At 45.7% G+C, this 15,076-nt stretch overlaps 1 protein-coding gene across 2 annotated transcripts in view; it reads right to left on the reverse strand.

Annotated features, from left to right (window-relative positions):
- The window catches only part of ABHD2 (abhydrolase domain containing 2, acylglycerol lipase), a 64,865-nt gene extending 53,680 nt beyond the window's left edge, over positions 1-11,185 (reverse strand). Inside the window, exon 1 of one of the 2 annotated variants that reach the window (XM_075069686.1) lies at positions 11,074-11,185. The gene's annotated coding sequence lies outside the window, so the exon portion shown is untranslated. Of the gene's footprint in view, positions 1-6,834; positions 6,938-11,073 lie in introns of those variants that run through there. The other variant, XM_032806531.2, reaches the window with a different exon arrangement.
- Positions 11,186-15,076: the final 3,891 nt, after the last annotated feature.

Consider the following 15,076-nt stretch of genomic DNA (forward strand, 5'->3'; position numbering starts at 1 on the left):
TGGAGAAGATAATCACAGCCCTGCCTTCCACCCTCCATGACTCAGCAGCTCTGCATGTATTATTTTAGAGACCCTTCCATCAGCCAGGCTATCCTGCACTGGGTCTAACCAACGATAATTGTCTTTACAGGAAAGCTCTTAAATTTGTAGGCCTCCTAGCCTCTCAAAGGAACTTCGGTGTACTTTTGACCAACTGTTGACAAGTTGGCATGTTAGAAGCCATAAGATGTCACTGACCTATATCTACACTGTAAGAAACAAGAGGGATGAAAGTAAGTCAAAGGAAGTTTAAGATGGTGACATTTTTTAATCCTTTAACCCACATTTCCATTAAAACAAGGTTGAAGGGATCCACATATCAAGTGATTGTGATGGTTTCTCCATCACTTGAGGTCTTCAGATAAACTAGATGTCTTTCTAAAAGATGTGCTGTAGCTTAACCAGCAGTTGTGGGCTTAATGCAGTAGTTACTGAGTGAAATTCTATGGTCTGTATTATGCAGGAGGTCAGACTATATGGTCATAATAAACAATAGGTTCTCATCTGGCCTTAAAAATAGTCTAGGAATTATGTGGACAGGCTTGTGTCATCCTGATTGTGTTATCACGAAGTCGAATGTGATGCTAGCGCAGCAGTTAGACGGTCTAAGTGCCTCCCTCTGACCTATGTACAGCAGTATGTCACACCAAGCTGAGTGTGACATACTGCTGTACATAGGTCGGAGGGAGGCACTGTAAGTGCTAGGGGTTTCTGTTAAGAAATAAGTCCACAAAAAACAAATATAGGACAGAAGTCTTTGAGACAATTTAGATGAGGATAAGCCAGGCAAAAAGTAGCAGAAGTCAGTGAGAAAGAAACAGGCAAAAATCAACAGGCCTCCCCACAGGAGGCACCCCTGAACTAGAACAGTTTTTGAAACATGCCACTGAAAGTAAAACAAAGTTGCAGGTCACTGCACACTCTGCACTAAACACTGGGGGTTATAACAGGAATACTAGTTTTAAAAAGTCAGCTTGCTTATGTTCAGGCATCCAGAATGAACGTGTCAGGAGTAGATTTGGTTTGGGGTGGTAATACATTAAATGGTATCTTCTGCATACAAATACCTGGAAATTCCACAGGGGACAAACTCCGCTCTTACCGACAGGTTACAGTACATCTCAATAGCAAGCTGTACGAAGGACTGCATAAAATGCTAGAAGAATAAAACTGTACATCTGTTTCTTGCAGGCTCAGTAACGTGTGGATGGAAAGATATCAACCTGCTATTTCAAATTTTATGCAATTACATGAAACGTTTAGATCCATAATCAGCACAAAAAAGAACTTTTTGGTCTGCCTCTTCCTCAGAGATTCAAGTCAATTGACGACTCCACAAAAAGGGCACCTGCCAAAAGCTGAAAGATCACCCTAAGGAACTTCTAAGCATTTGGTAGGAAGTCCTAAGAAGCATGTTCTGAGCCAGACCATGCACTTAGGATCTCCTTATTTAGCACTTGTGAAGATAATCTAATCCCCCTGGAAATGAAACTACCGAAAACACATTAACCAATTGTTAATGCATGTCAGCAGGGTCCCAATAGACAGAGAGTGGCAGGCTAGTGCGGGATAGATTCAAATCCCAACGTGCAGAGAACTAATTGCTTGTGCAGACAAGCCCTATGAAGGAAAACTTAATTCAAAGTTGCAGCACAAGTTCAGTGCTGAAAGACTACTGTGCCAAAATCAGGGCTCAAGGGAGAGATTTGGTTGGTCACTGGCTCGTACCATAGTCTGACAGAAACTTCTCAGCTAGCACCTTTGGTGGATTTTGAATTCATTACATAGCACACAAGCCAGATACTTCAAGTGTAGAGGTGCTGTAAGGTTATGGGAGAGTGTTTACATTGCATAAGGCATCACGTAGCTGGGGCCAGACAACCAGGAGTGTTCAGTACGTTATCTGATTTTATGGAGAGCAGCTACCATCCAAAAGACCCACCCTTGGAACTGAGCACTTTGAAGAGATTTGCACATACACTTTAGCGTTCTAAGCAAATTTACTTTTGAAAACTTTCCCTACATACAGAATTATCCAAGCAATCTATTTTGGCCCTGCTAACAGAGACAGTTTAAGTCTAGCTTGCAGCCAGAGCCTCTTGAATCTTTCTTCCCTTCTCCCAAAAGAAACTGCTTTGATTTTCCTTAGCAGCATGTTTCAACAAAACCATTTTAGATATAACACATCACAGGCAGCTCTTGCATTTTGTCCTCCTTGTTCCAAATCTGGAGTTTTCACAAACCATTTGACAGATTCTCTATAATATTAACTGCTGCTCCACTTAAGTGTCCACAAAGGAGCCTCGCAGATTTCTGCTTGTCAAAAATAAATATGGCAATTTCAGTACATTTAACCACAGGGTGTACTGGTTAGATGTACACGGATGCAAAACCATTAGGGCTCTGCTACTGCCTTGGTAAGGTGCATCCAAATGACTCTTTATCTCACAAAGCAAAGAAACTCACATGTACTCAAGCTCATTCCCAGCCTTCCCTATGTTTGTTCCCACAACTCAAAATACAAACATGTTTATGAAATAGCAGGGAACCAGGCAAACCAAGCTAGTGCATATAAGGAGACTGCATTCAGAAATACATTCAGTGTTACTTAAGAGTAACCTTTATCAAGGCATAGAACCATTATAATGCATTTTGCCACATTAGGGTACATCAGCCTGACCAGCTCTCAGAATATGGAGCGCTATCTTATCTAAAACTATGATTAGGTTTTGGAAACAAGATCTACGGAGTGCAAGTGATGCGTCACAGTGGAGACGTTGCTGAAGTCCTTTATGCATGGATCAGAAGATACGAGTGTTACTCTGCTTCAGGATAATAGCAGGTTCTTTGATTCATCAGATTAAAGCAGAACCAAGGCCCCTGCCCCATTTAATTGGCAACACTGAAGTAAGTAGAGAATCCCTTATGTGCTGGAACCCCAAAGAACCAACCTCTCCATATTTGTCCTTATTTTGCAGGGTAACTGCAACCTGGATACTTCTACTAGATAGCCTGCCTAAACAGAAAACAAACACACAAAACAGGCAACCTGATAGATCTCACAGTAATTTATGTGGAAAAAAAATACTGGCCAACCCCTCCTCCAACAGGTGTGCAATACAGCACAGCAAGTTATTTATCTAACATGCTACCCACTGGAGCCAGAGTTACACTAAGCACAAGGGAAATACACAAACCTCAGAGCACCTTACAACAGCACTCCATTACCGCACAGTCAGTCTCTTCAGTGCAATGCTGCTTCACTGAAGCCCTCGGCGGGATGCTGCTGGCATCAAGTCACAGCTACATGAACCAACGTGGAAGTTATAATCTGATCTTTTAGGCCTATTACACAGGACCTGTGTAACTATCTAAGAGGCCTGTTAGGTTCCCTCACAGCATTTTTTAAAAAGCACAGTCATACTGTCCAAGCCTTACATACACTGAGCCTGTCTCCTGGTAGGGAGCCTGAGGATTCCCTTCTCTACACTGTCAAAGTCCCCACATCAGAACTGTTTTCAGCCAAGACAACAGGAAGCAGGGCCCATCACAGATGCTCTTTGGTCAGCTGCAGGAGCTGCTGCTGAGTGATAAGATACACTTCATCCTACCCAGGGCTGAGTGCTCAGCACAGCTTTCTCTGCAAGGTAAACACGAGACAAAGTCCAAAAGCACTAGGCAAATAGGCCAGCCTTAAATATTATAAAATATAATTAGAGAAAGATACCTACACTGTCAACATTAGAGGGAACAGTACCTCCCAGTGAAGCCGCACAGGGTTATCTGTTCAGCCTCCCAGCACTTGCAGGAAATGTACAAGCAGGAATAGTGCTCAGAGAATTCCATTTTCTCAGACCATGCATGAGAAGAGGAATCTTGCAGAGCCCCTCATACAAAGCGTGTTTGCGGCCAATGAAAACTAGTAGCACAAGTCCAGGGGAACTCTTTAATTTTAAGTTTTATGTTCATAAATTCAAAAACTAAAAACAAGGCAACATCATTTCAAGGCTGAGATAAGCAGAAGAACAAGGACCACTTTAAAGAAACCCAACACATAGTCACCTTGTTAAGAACAATACACAGAATGCTTCTGGCACATGCAATTCTCAGCTTCGGGTGAGGACTGACCAGGAATGCAAGATATGTAAAGCCTTAAAGTCAGCTGAGAGCTCCATCCCTTGATATTTAGGTTTCTAGAAAATGTCACCCTCCATATCCCTCTCATTCTCCCCAAAAAATCTCTGCAAAGGCACAAAAGCCAGTGAAATGCCAAACTCCCAGTGAAACTCAGTGAGTACTGTAATCTGGAAAGGTTCTTAGGTGCCTATTTTCCTCCCCTAAATCAGTTCACTTTAATACTTTTAACCTAGTTCTGCGTAACTACTCCTACATATTTCTCACAGTATATGCACTTCAGATTTTAATGCATGCCTGAACAGCAACTTGGAAAATGGGATTCTGACTAGGATTACCAGGTCATACCATAATACAAATTTAATAAATCTGAATTCTTCACTTCTAGTTCATTAAAATGGCTTTCCTTGCCAGGCAGAACCTGACACCCTGCCCATAACTATGAATTAAAGGATAAAAATCACTGCCACAACCCGCAATCCAACCAGTCTTGCCACAATTTCCCTACCTAAGGGCACATTCATACCATATTGCCAGAGGACCCCAGGCCCCAGCCAGGCCAGAGACATCAGCTGGTACTATACAATGTGTGAGGTTTAACACACATCCAGTACATAGCTTATGATTGTAGATTAAGTATACATTAGAATTAAATAGTTTGCACTGTCAATGTATTGGTGTGCATTACATTTAGATATTTTGACACACATAATGCCTTCCATACACATTATACTATGCAATCCCAACCCCCAAGTTAGTTTTTTTAAGGCAGAGTTTTGTCACAATTCTAAGAAAGTTTCCGTGTTTATTTTTAGTTCTACTCTACACAAATGTATTTGGAATTTATTCCCGTGGAAAAATTGCAACTGAATCTGCTGTACTGAGCTAAAGCTTTAGAGGTAGAAAGTGAAATCAACTAGATTCCGGCTATTAAAGATTATTGGGGTTTTTTGAGCAGACAACCTGAAACTGTAAAAAGCAAACAGCTGAAACAGTGATAAATTCGTTAGATTTAATTTTCCTCATTCTTACAAATCTGAAAGATGTAAAAACACCTTTTTTAAGTGACAACAAAAGCTTTTTTAAAAGAGGAGTTATTGATGGGTCTAGCATTCCTGAGAGCTCGATCCAAAGTGACAAAGAATGCCAATGCCCTGGATCGATCTCCCCATGATTCCACTTCTGACTACCTATTTTCATGCTGTTTAACTGAAGTGATGCAGATGCTGAAACAGAAATTTCTTAATGGTGTGATGCAACTTCAGTACCAGGCAACTATTCTACTATTGCATGTATGCAATGACACAGGGGAAAACACAGGACATCCTATGTTTGTTTCCTACCACTGCTGCTAGCACTAGCAGCACTGAATTTACGTTATCAATGAGAGCTCTACCTTGGAGCAAGTACCAGAATTGTAAGCACTGTGTTGTACAAAAGTCCTTTGGGTAGTGTTAAATTGTGCTTAAAATGCTGCCAACTGCCTGCACGCCTCTTCCCATTAGCATTCCCACCATTGCTACCTCTGGAGCAACAACAGTGGCTTTTATTTATTTTATTTTTAAACAAAAAGCTTAGTTTAAACAGCTGTTTTCCTCGTTGTATGTTGACATTGAAATTGGTTGTCTGGTACTGAAGTTAACCAACTCTTTTAAATACATTATTAACTTATCCATCAGATGAACTTTTATCACTAGATTTGGCTTTTAAAGAAGAGTGGGAAATGTTTATCTGTACATATGATCAGATTTCAAATTTGATTTTGGAGAAATTAAAACAATTCGTGCACATTTTAGATTAACAGCAGCCGGTGAGGTTTATTTTAACATTTATGTAATGTTTTGCATTACAAATACAGGGTATGTTGAATAATCTTTAGAACAAACTCAAAACCATAACTGAAAATAATTCTAAAACACTAACAGAACTTCAGAAAACTTTAATATCCCATACAAAATACTGACACCAGAGCAGGTAAAACCACTAGACCTGCAACCTAAAGCAAAACTTGGTTAAAAGCTAGTTCGGGGGTCGGCAACCTTTGGCATGTGGCTCACCAGGATAAGCACCCTGGTGGGCCAGGATAAGCACCCTGGTGGGCCAGGTCGGTTTGTTTACCGGCCGCGCCCGTAGGTTCAGCCAATCGCGGCTCCCACTGGCCGCGGTTCTCCGTCCCAGGCCAATGGGGGCAGAAGGAAGCGGCGGCGAGCACATCCCTCAGCCTGCTCCGCTTTCCGCTGCCCCCACTGGCCTGGAGCGATGAACCAAAGCCAGTGGGAGCTGTGATCGGACAAACCTGCAGATGCAGCAGATAAACTGGTCTGGCCCGCCAGTGTGCTTACCTTGGCGAGCCACGTGCCAAAGGTTGTCGACCCCTGAGCTAGTTTGTGCCCAGGCTGAGACTTTGTAGGTCAAGATTTATCCTGGGTAAGTATTAAAGGCAGTATTACTGGCCATTGGAAGTGTGTATTATAAAATCCTAATGCCACCACTAAAATTAATCTGCAATCTTTTGTAAACACAAAAGAGGAACAGAAAGGCCAAGAGAGTAATTACTGGAATTAGCAAACTGTTTACTTACAATTATTAAATACAAAACAGTCCAGGTAGACAACGGATGCTACAAATCGCAGTCCAGAGAGCAACTGATTTTGTACTTACTAATTCTAACTGCTTTGTTCACAGCTGCCTCCACCGCACCTGAGTACCAGACACCCAAACCCCATCTTTTTCTACAGCTTGGGACCAACTTGACTTGTACCTGCCAAGCAAATCCACAGTGTTATTCTGGTTATTCCTTCATCACTTCATCCCCCTCAACTATTACCTCCACCCCCAACAGTGTTGCTATTTTAGATGGTGTGCCCTTCAGGACAGGGAAGCATCTTTGAGGGTGCGTCTTTACATGTCACACAAGTGCTTCTCCCATCTGTGATGCTTTATAGCAATCTTGGATTAGCTCACTAAACAGGAAGCCCACATCTCACCTGAAGAGAAAAGAGGGCTAGAAAAAGTTCACTCAAAAGCAAAAGCTCCATCAGAAGAAGCTGTTTTTCATAGGGGGGGATAGTGACAGAAGGGATATACAGCCACAGCCCTTCCTGTAAGAAGCTACTTCATCCCCAGGAGAAACAGGGAAAGCTTATCCCTCTCCAGCACCAGTAAAGCCTGGGCCAACTGCCATCTCCCACTGAGACTCAGGCTACACTACCAACTTATTTCAGCATAACTACGTCGCTCAGGGGTGTGGAAAATCCACATCTCTAAGCAACATTGTTATACCGACCTACCCCCAGTGCAGTAGCTCCTTTGTTAACAGGAGGGCTTCTCCTGTTAGCTATCGCCACTCAGGCAGGTGGAGTACCTACGCTGACAGGAGAAGCTCTCCCATTGGTGTAGGCAGCGTCTTTATTAAGAGGGTGCAGCTGCAGTGCTGCAAGTGTAGACAAGCCTGCAAGTTACACTCAGCTATGTTCAGTGCAAAAAAGCTGCAAATATATCCTACAGGGTATGTATGACAAGGGCTTGTTAAATAAAACACAGATTAGAACCTGTTGTATCCAGTTCCCTAAAGATGCATCTTTCTGTCCTGTACCCTCACTAATGAAGCCTACAGGAGGATGAACAATGGAGCAAAATGAATGCATCTCTAAAGCCCTGCGCAGATACAAAATCTGTATACACATCTGATCCACAAACATGGTGCATGGATATCCACAGCTTTGCAGGGCTCTATGCAGCTCTCCTGGACCAGGAGAAAAACAGCAGAGTCTGCCCAAGCTTCCCTTGCGGTGTAGGAACCAGACCACCGTATAAGAACTGAGTTATGGTTTGGCAAGGGAAAAAAAACATTGAGGGAAGGGAACCAAACAAAAAATGCAGAATAAACATCTAGCCAAAGTCCAGTTGTTAGAAGTACAGAAGCGGCAACCAAACATGAAAGAAAGTAGGTCTAATAAAATGAGAAAAGGGGGACAGTGAGAATTCTAAAATGGCTGAGCTACTTTTTAAAGCCCATTTAATTGAAACTGAGTGATGACAATTAGGCAGTAACAGCTATTGATAAAAAGTAATAAAATGAAAAACTGAACACTTTGTACCAGTCAGTTGATTCGATTAATAAGCCCAGCCTACAGGCATTTCTAGACCAGCAGCCGTGAGAGAAAGGAAGCGTGGTAGTCATCTTATACACACACAAAAAGGGAACTAGTAATCCTGTTACTTACCATGACAACAGGACAACTATAACTTCAATCAAAACCAAAACAAGTAGTTATCTAGGTGCTAAAGAAACTGGAAACTACTGTATGTATGCATAGCTGTTGGTTTAATAAAGAAATAGTCACTGCAGACAATGATGAGTTTTTAAGAAAGTATCTTAAAACATCAGTTGATGAAAGAAATAACAGCTGTAACACATGAACAGCAGTACAATATTTGATACAGTGTAACATGAAAACTTATCTGGAAAACCCAAACTGACTGGGACAGAGCACTGTCTCTCAGACTGACAACTAAACAGACCACAAGTGGCAGTCAAATGACATCTAGAGTTGGTTACAGAATGCCGGAAATACGGCAGTGATGGCTGTGTTGGCCCAAGGCTATTAGAGAGACAAGATGGGTGAGGTAATATCTTATATTGGGCCCCTGCCCCCACCCCCCAAAAATGACTGTGAAGTCCTTAAAAACATCATTTTCATCAGAACCTCTAAACTGCCAAGAAGACTTATATAGAGTCCCTGAAATCTAACCATCAGATAGTGACCAAATCAGCAGAAAAAGAGGGTGTCATCATAGTCCTCAACTGTGGTGACTATGTAAATGAGGCTAACCGACAACTCTGACACCACCTACAATAAAGAACTTAAAGAAGACCCCACACACATGCACCGCAATTTACCCATGCCTACCACAACACGTGGTGTTCCTCAATCAGTGCATAATCAAAGACTTTACCTCACCCATCTTGCCTCAGAAATACATCAGGTGCTAGGAGTTGGTCAGGGAAGGAGGTAACAGAAGGACATGTATTCAGTAGATAGAATACCAGACTGAAGTGAGACCCGAGTTTTAGCTCCTAGGTCTACCACCATCAACTTGCGACCTGAGTCATTTCACCTCTATGCCTCAGTTTCCAAGCTGTAAAATGGGAACAGCAATACTACTCCACCCTTGCAGAGCACTTTGAGATCCTTGGACGACTAAGTGCTATAACAATGCCAAATATTATTGGGGACGGGAGGAAGGAAGGGAGCAGCAGGGTTTCATATTATTACATTTGTATTTAGGATCTTTATTAAATGACATGGAAAGACAGATTATGGCCTATTAAGTTTGCTGATCCCAAATCAGAAGGGTATTTCAGACACCAGTGAGAACTAAGTAATTAGACAAGGAAAACAAGAGATTAAAGGTATAAGCAGGAAAATGGAGAGAACTTAGATAGCGACAACCTACAGAGTAAGGCAAACAATCCTTTTTTTCTAATGGGAAGGTGACACTTGGAAGGCAGGAACAGCTGAATGAGACTTAGGGGTGATAGTGGACAGCAAACAAGACGTGTTTGCAATGTGATATGGGTGCAATAGAGGCTAATGCAATTTTGGACTGCATATACAGAGGCATCACATCACCAAACTGGGAGGCAACTGTCCCTTTATATAGAACTGAAATAACTGCACCTGGTAGACTGCACAGACACGTGCCCATGAACAGAAGTAATAAAAGTCCTCCTGAGGTGGAGGGATTGAATTACAAAGAAATAACTAAACACATGCAGCATAGCTAAATGGAAACAGGGGAAGGGAAGAGGACAAGATATGAGAACAGGTTGCAAATATCCAGAGCACGTAAAGCCTCAGGAAGGGTGAGAATTTTTTGTCGTGGGGATGGGGGAGGAAGAGCATGTTAAGAAAGGGAGAAAGCAGATGATGAATGCCAGAGAACATTCTGGAGGTCATATGCACCCACATGAGGAGGGCTCTGTAAAGTACAGGTGAAAGCCTGTGACACTGGGGTAATTTTGAACTGGGCTGCCCAGAGCACCAGCAAGTGTGCAATAAGGACTATCCTTACTCTGGTGTGGGAGAGAAGGGCTTGTCATCCATAGGGGCAGGAGCGGGCCAAAGGGATGGGGGAGAAAGGGAAGGGTCCTTGATTCCTGCCCAGGTCCCCCACCCCACAGATGGAAGCAAGGAGGGATGGGGAAGACACCATCTCCCCACCGGGTTCCCCATCACTAGATGGATGTGGAGTGGGGACCTCAATCTCTGCCCAGTTCCCCGCCCCCCGCATCAGGGTCGGGGGTTTAATAACACTCGATCCCTGCCCTGATCTCCCCCTCATCATAGTCGGGGGGGGGGGTCATCATAGTCGGGAGGGTCGTTGGCTGGAATTACACGCGATCCCTTCCCAGCTTCTCGCCCCGGTGACACGCGATCCCTGCGGCTCCTCCTCCCCCTCCCCCATCCATCCGCCGCTGGCCCGTGGGGGAAGGTTGTCGTATTCCTTCCTCTCCGCTCCCTCTTCCATGCTTAGCCCTCTCCTTCTCCCCATGGATGTAGGGCTGGGAGGAGACACTGGATCCCTGCCCGGCTCTTTCTCTCCCCCTATGGGATGTGGCGCGGGAGGGAGACACTGGACCTGCCCGGGCTCTTCTTCTTCCCCCATGGGATGTGGGCGCGGGAGGGAGAACACTGGGCATCCCTGCCCGTTCTACTTCTCCCCGCCGGATGATGTGTGAGGGGACACTCGATCGCCGCGCCTGGCAGCCCGCTCCTCTCACGAAGATTGCGGGGGCAAGGAGAAACGACTTGTTCGCTACCCCCGTCTCCCCGCCCTGCACCCCGGGATGTATAACGGGTGGATCGATCTCGGCCCCTCCCCCACCTATATCACCTGTAGGCACAGCCAATGCGCGTGTTCTCTGACGCCTTCCAGGCACCAGTTCCCATCGCATCGGTCTGCAGCCGAGCCGGCCCTGCTACCAACTACCCCTTAGCAACCTCCCGTGCAATTCGATTGGAGACTGGCCACGCCACTCTCCGCCAAAACGGCTTGAGGTTGGCCAGTAGGCCGGCGTGGGGTGGGCAAACGCTCACACCCCGTAGCTGCTCAGCTATTGGCTGCTAGTGGCGCAGTTGAGGCGGATCTTTGGATTCCATTGGCTTTCAGCTACCGTCAGTCAGAGGTGGGCGGTGACGGCTATTGGCTTTATGACGGAAGGGGAGGGGGAGCTGGCGGCTTCCTGAGTCACCAGCGGGGCCCGGCTTTTTTGCGGGCGGGGTTGTTTCCAGCCAGCCCCCTGCCAGGCCTCAGGTACCTGGCTCCCGAGAGCCCAGGGGCCTGGCTCCCCACTGCCTTGTAGCCTGCCCAGCCCCCCCCCGAGGTCTTCAGCTCAGGCCAGGCCCTTAGTCTGACCCTAGATCCGTGTTTCCTGGATGGTGGGTTGGGGGCCTGCTGCAGATGAGGGGCTCAGGGTGGAGGCTGGGGAGCGAGCCCACTCCACGCTCAGCCCTGCAGCGGCTGATCCTGCAGAGCTGGGCCCAGCCTTCTGCTCTGGGCATGGAGACTTGGCACAAGGGATCGCAGCAGCACTCGGGTTTGGTCTGGCCACCCTTCATGATGGCAGAGCCACTCTGTCAGATCTGAGTGGTGCTGCCATCCCATGCAACAGGTCACAATGCCACCCCTTCAGCTTTGGCCCAGTCGCCCTCTCTCACGCTGGAGGGGCAATGCTTTAACCCATACAGTCCCATGTGGTGGTCCTGCTTTGGCATCAGGCCTTTAGCCTGCAGATAAGAGCCCTGGTTTACTATCAGCTTTTGGACTGCAGGGTCCCAGTGGAGCGCAGCAGTTTGCTGTCAGCCCATTAGTCTGCAGCGTTTGACATTGGACTTCAGCCTGAGGGGCCCCAGACAAAGGCTTGGTTCAGGAATCGGCCTTGACTTTCCCCTTGGGCCCCGTTCAATGTTTCTAGGTTATCATGCAGTGGGTGTCAGTCAGCCTGTCAGTTTGTGCTCTTCCCCTTTAAGCGCAGCTGCTCAGTTCTTGCAGGTGGCAGCTCATGTGCTGCGGGAAAGGCTTCTGTCCAATGGGAGTCAGTCTCCTCCCATCTGTGCATAGAGAGTCCATGTGCTGCATGCTCAGGTGGGGCAAAGAGCAGTGAGTGACAGGCACCTTGATTATTCATCCCAGTGAAGAGACACGTGAGCCTATAGAGAAGTGGCTGCTGTGAGCAGAATCCAAATGCACTTGGAAGAGGCACTTTTATTCTCTGTGCTTAGTGGAGACAAACTACAGGCGCCCCAAAACAGGCATCCTTGTATTGCTGCCTGTGAATCCCAGACCAAAATGATTCCAGATCAGAACCATAACAACAAACAGCTCAGAAGGGAGCTGGGAATGAGGTGAGGATCATTTCTCCTGCAGCTCCCAGAGTTCAGAACAGCCTCCCTCCCTGGGCATTTCTTCTTCGTAGTGATCCTCCAGTTCAGTTCAGCTGTTTTTTCTACTTGGCCTGTGCCTCTCATTGCTCTCTCCCTCTGATACTATTTTTTAAATTTTATAACTATATTATAATAATGCTTTGTATTTCCAAAGCTATCTTATCTGAAGATCACAAAGCTCTCTGGCCCAGATCCTCAGAGGTATTAATCTCCTAACTTCAACTGATTGCAATGGAAATAGGGAGTCTAAATACCTTTTTGGATGCAGGCCTTGAAACACTGATTAATCCTTATGACGCCTACAAGAGATGGTCACGATTGTTGGCCCCATTCCACAGAGAGGCAAACTGAGGCACAAACAGGCAAAGTGACTTGCCTAACTCACCCAGAGAGTCAGTGGCAGCTAGGGAACAGCATGCAGATCTCACTCTTGATCCTGTTTTTTAGGCACAAGCATAGGCAGCGAGTTATATGGGCTCATGGTGTTTGTGCTCCACTAATATTCAGGAACGTGGGCCCGGCTCCACCAAAGTTTGGGCTTAAATTTTCAGAGCCATCCCATCCATAGGAGGAGCAGGGCAACTGCCCTGGGCTCCACATTTTGGGAGGCCCCGTGCTTCAGGGAAACAGGGGGTCCAGGGCTGCCTGCGGGGTTAGCGGGGGTAGCAGCAAGTGACCCAGCCCCAGCCCACCCCACTCCGCCTCTTTCTAGCGCTGCTCTGCCCCCGCCCTGCCTCTTTCCACTTTTGCTGCCTTCCCCGGGGAGCCAGCAGGGTGAGCTGGGGCCAGGTCGCTTGCTGCTGATGGCACTAGGCCCCCTGCTAACTCCACCAAGCTGCCCTGGACCCCACATCCCCCTGAAGCTCAGGGCCCCCCAAAGAGCAGGGCCGGGGCTGTTGCCCTGGTCTGTATGATGGATAGGACGGCTCTGCTTGGAACCGTTCTGGGCACCACCAAAAATTATACAAACCTGGAACCCATGGGCACAAGTTCTTCCTTTTAGCTGCTTTGGAGAAACACAGACCAATGAATTCAGTTCTTGTCTGATAAGGAATCTTTTAGTTTACATCTGAATTGAATGCATTTGTAATGTTAAGACTATTCAAGCCTAAGTAGATTTGAGCAGTGCTCTTTACACTTTTGGCAAATTGCACTCACCACTGTTCTAGCACAAGTACAATCCCAGCAGTGGAAGTAAGAGTGAGTGCACCCAGTGTAGATAAGACCCTGACAGTTGCTGGCTTTGAATTTTAACCAATGCGATCAGGTCACTGGCAGCACATTGGTATTAATGCTCCTAATGTAGCTGCCACCTATGGGAATGCAATAAATGAGTGAATTTTAGAAAATCCTCCATGTAGCCGCATAGCCCTTGTGTCTCAATTTCCCTATCTTTAAAGCAAGAATAAACTTTACTAATTTGGGGGGATGTGAGAATGAATTGGTTTATTAATGTTTGCGGTGTGGTTTAAGCTAGCTATATACATTCACTAGACAAGTTGTGAATGCTATATGTTATTACTAGCCCATAAAATGAGATTGAATGTACTGTAGGCAGAATAGTGACTGTCAAAATGGCATCTGCTTATTCAGCGCACCAGTCCTTGTGTTTGGCTTTGAGTCACCCTATCCTCACAAGTGAGTCATACCTGCTCACTGTTTATTACTGACACATATAAATGTCTACTCTTGGTAGCACTGAGAGTCTAGCTATGGGAGAACAACCTGGAAACTATTCTGTCTCAGGCATCACCAACAGAATTGACAGCTGAGTTCTAGTGCAGGATCTTTGTTGCTGGCAATGATGTAGGAGGCAGAAAGAGACCATCTGGTTTTCTGATGCCGGTGGAACTTGTTAGCAAAATCTGGTTTTGATAGATAAAGTGAGCCCACCAGATCGGGAAGCGAAGGAGAGAAAACAAATAAAGAACCCCACAATATGGACTGTAAGCTGTCTAAACTCCTACCTGCCACATTTGGCTACAACTGTGGTACCCCTAACCACTCAGCAATATCGTTAATCTATCCAACCACACACTCAGCCCAGAAGAAAAGTCTGTCCTATCTCGGGGACTCTTTCTGCCCTGCCGCCCCTACCAACATGATACAGTTCTGCGGCAATCTGGAAGCCTACTTTTGCCGTCTTCGACTCAAAGAATACTTTCAGGACAACACTGAACAGCACACTGATACACAGTTACCCTCCTACCAACAGCACAAGAAGAAGAACTCCACATAGACTCCTCCTGAGGGTTGAAATGACAGTCTGGACCTATACATTGAATGCTTCTGCTGACATGCACAGGCAGAAATTGTGGAAAAACAACATCGCTTGCCTCATAACCTAAGTCGAGCAGAACGCAATGCCATCCACAACCTCAGAAACCACCCTGACATTATAATAAAAGAGGCTAATAAAGGAGGTGCTGTTGTCATCATGAACAGGTCTGACT

Source organism: Chelonoidis abingdonii, chromosome 9, assembly GCF_003597395.2.
Source record: "Chelonoidis abingdonii isolate Lonesome George chromosome 9, CheloAbing_2.0, whole genome shotgun sequence".
In the NCBI taxonomy this organism is placed as follows: domain Eukaryota; kingdom Metazoa; phylum Chordata; order Testudines; family Testudinidae; genus Chelonoidis; species Chelonoidis abingdonii.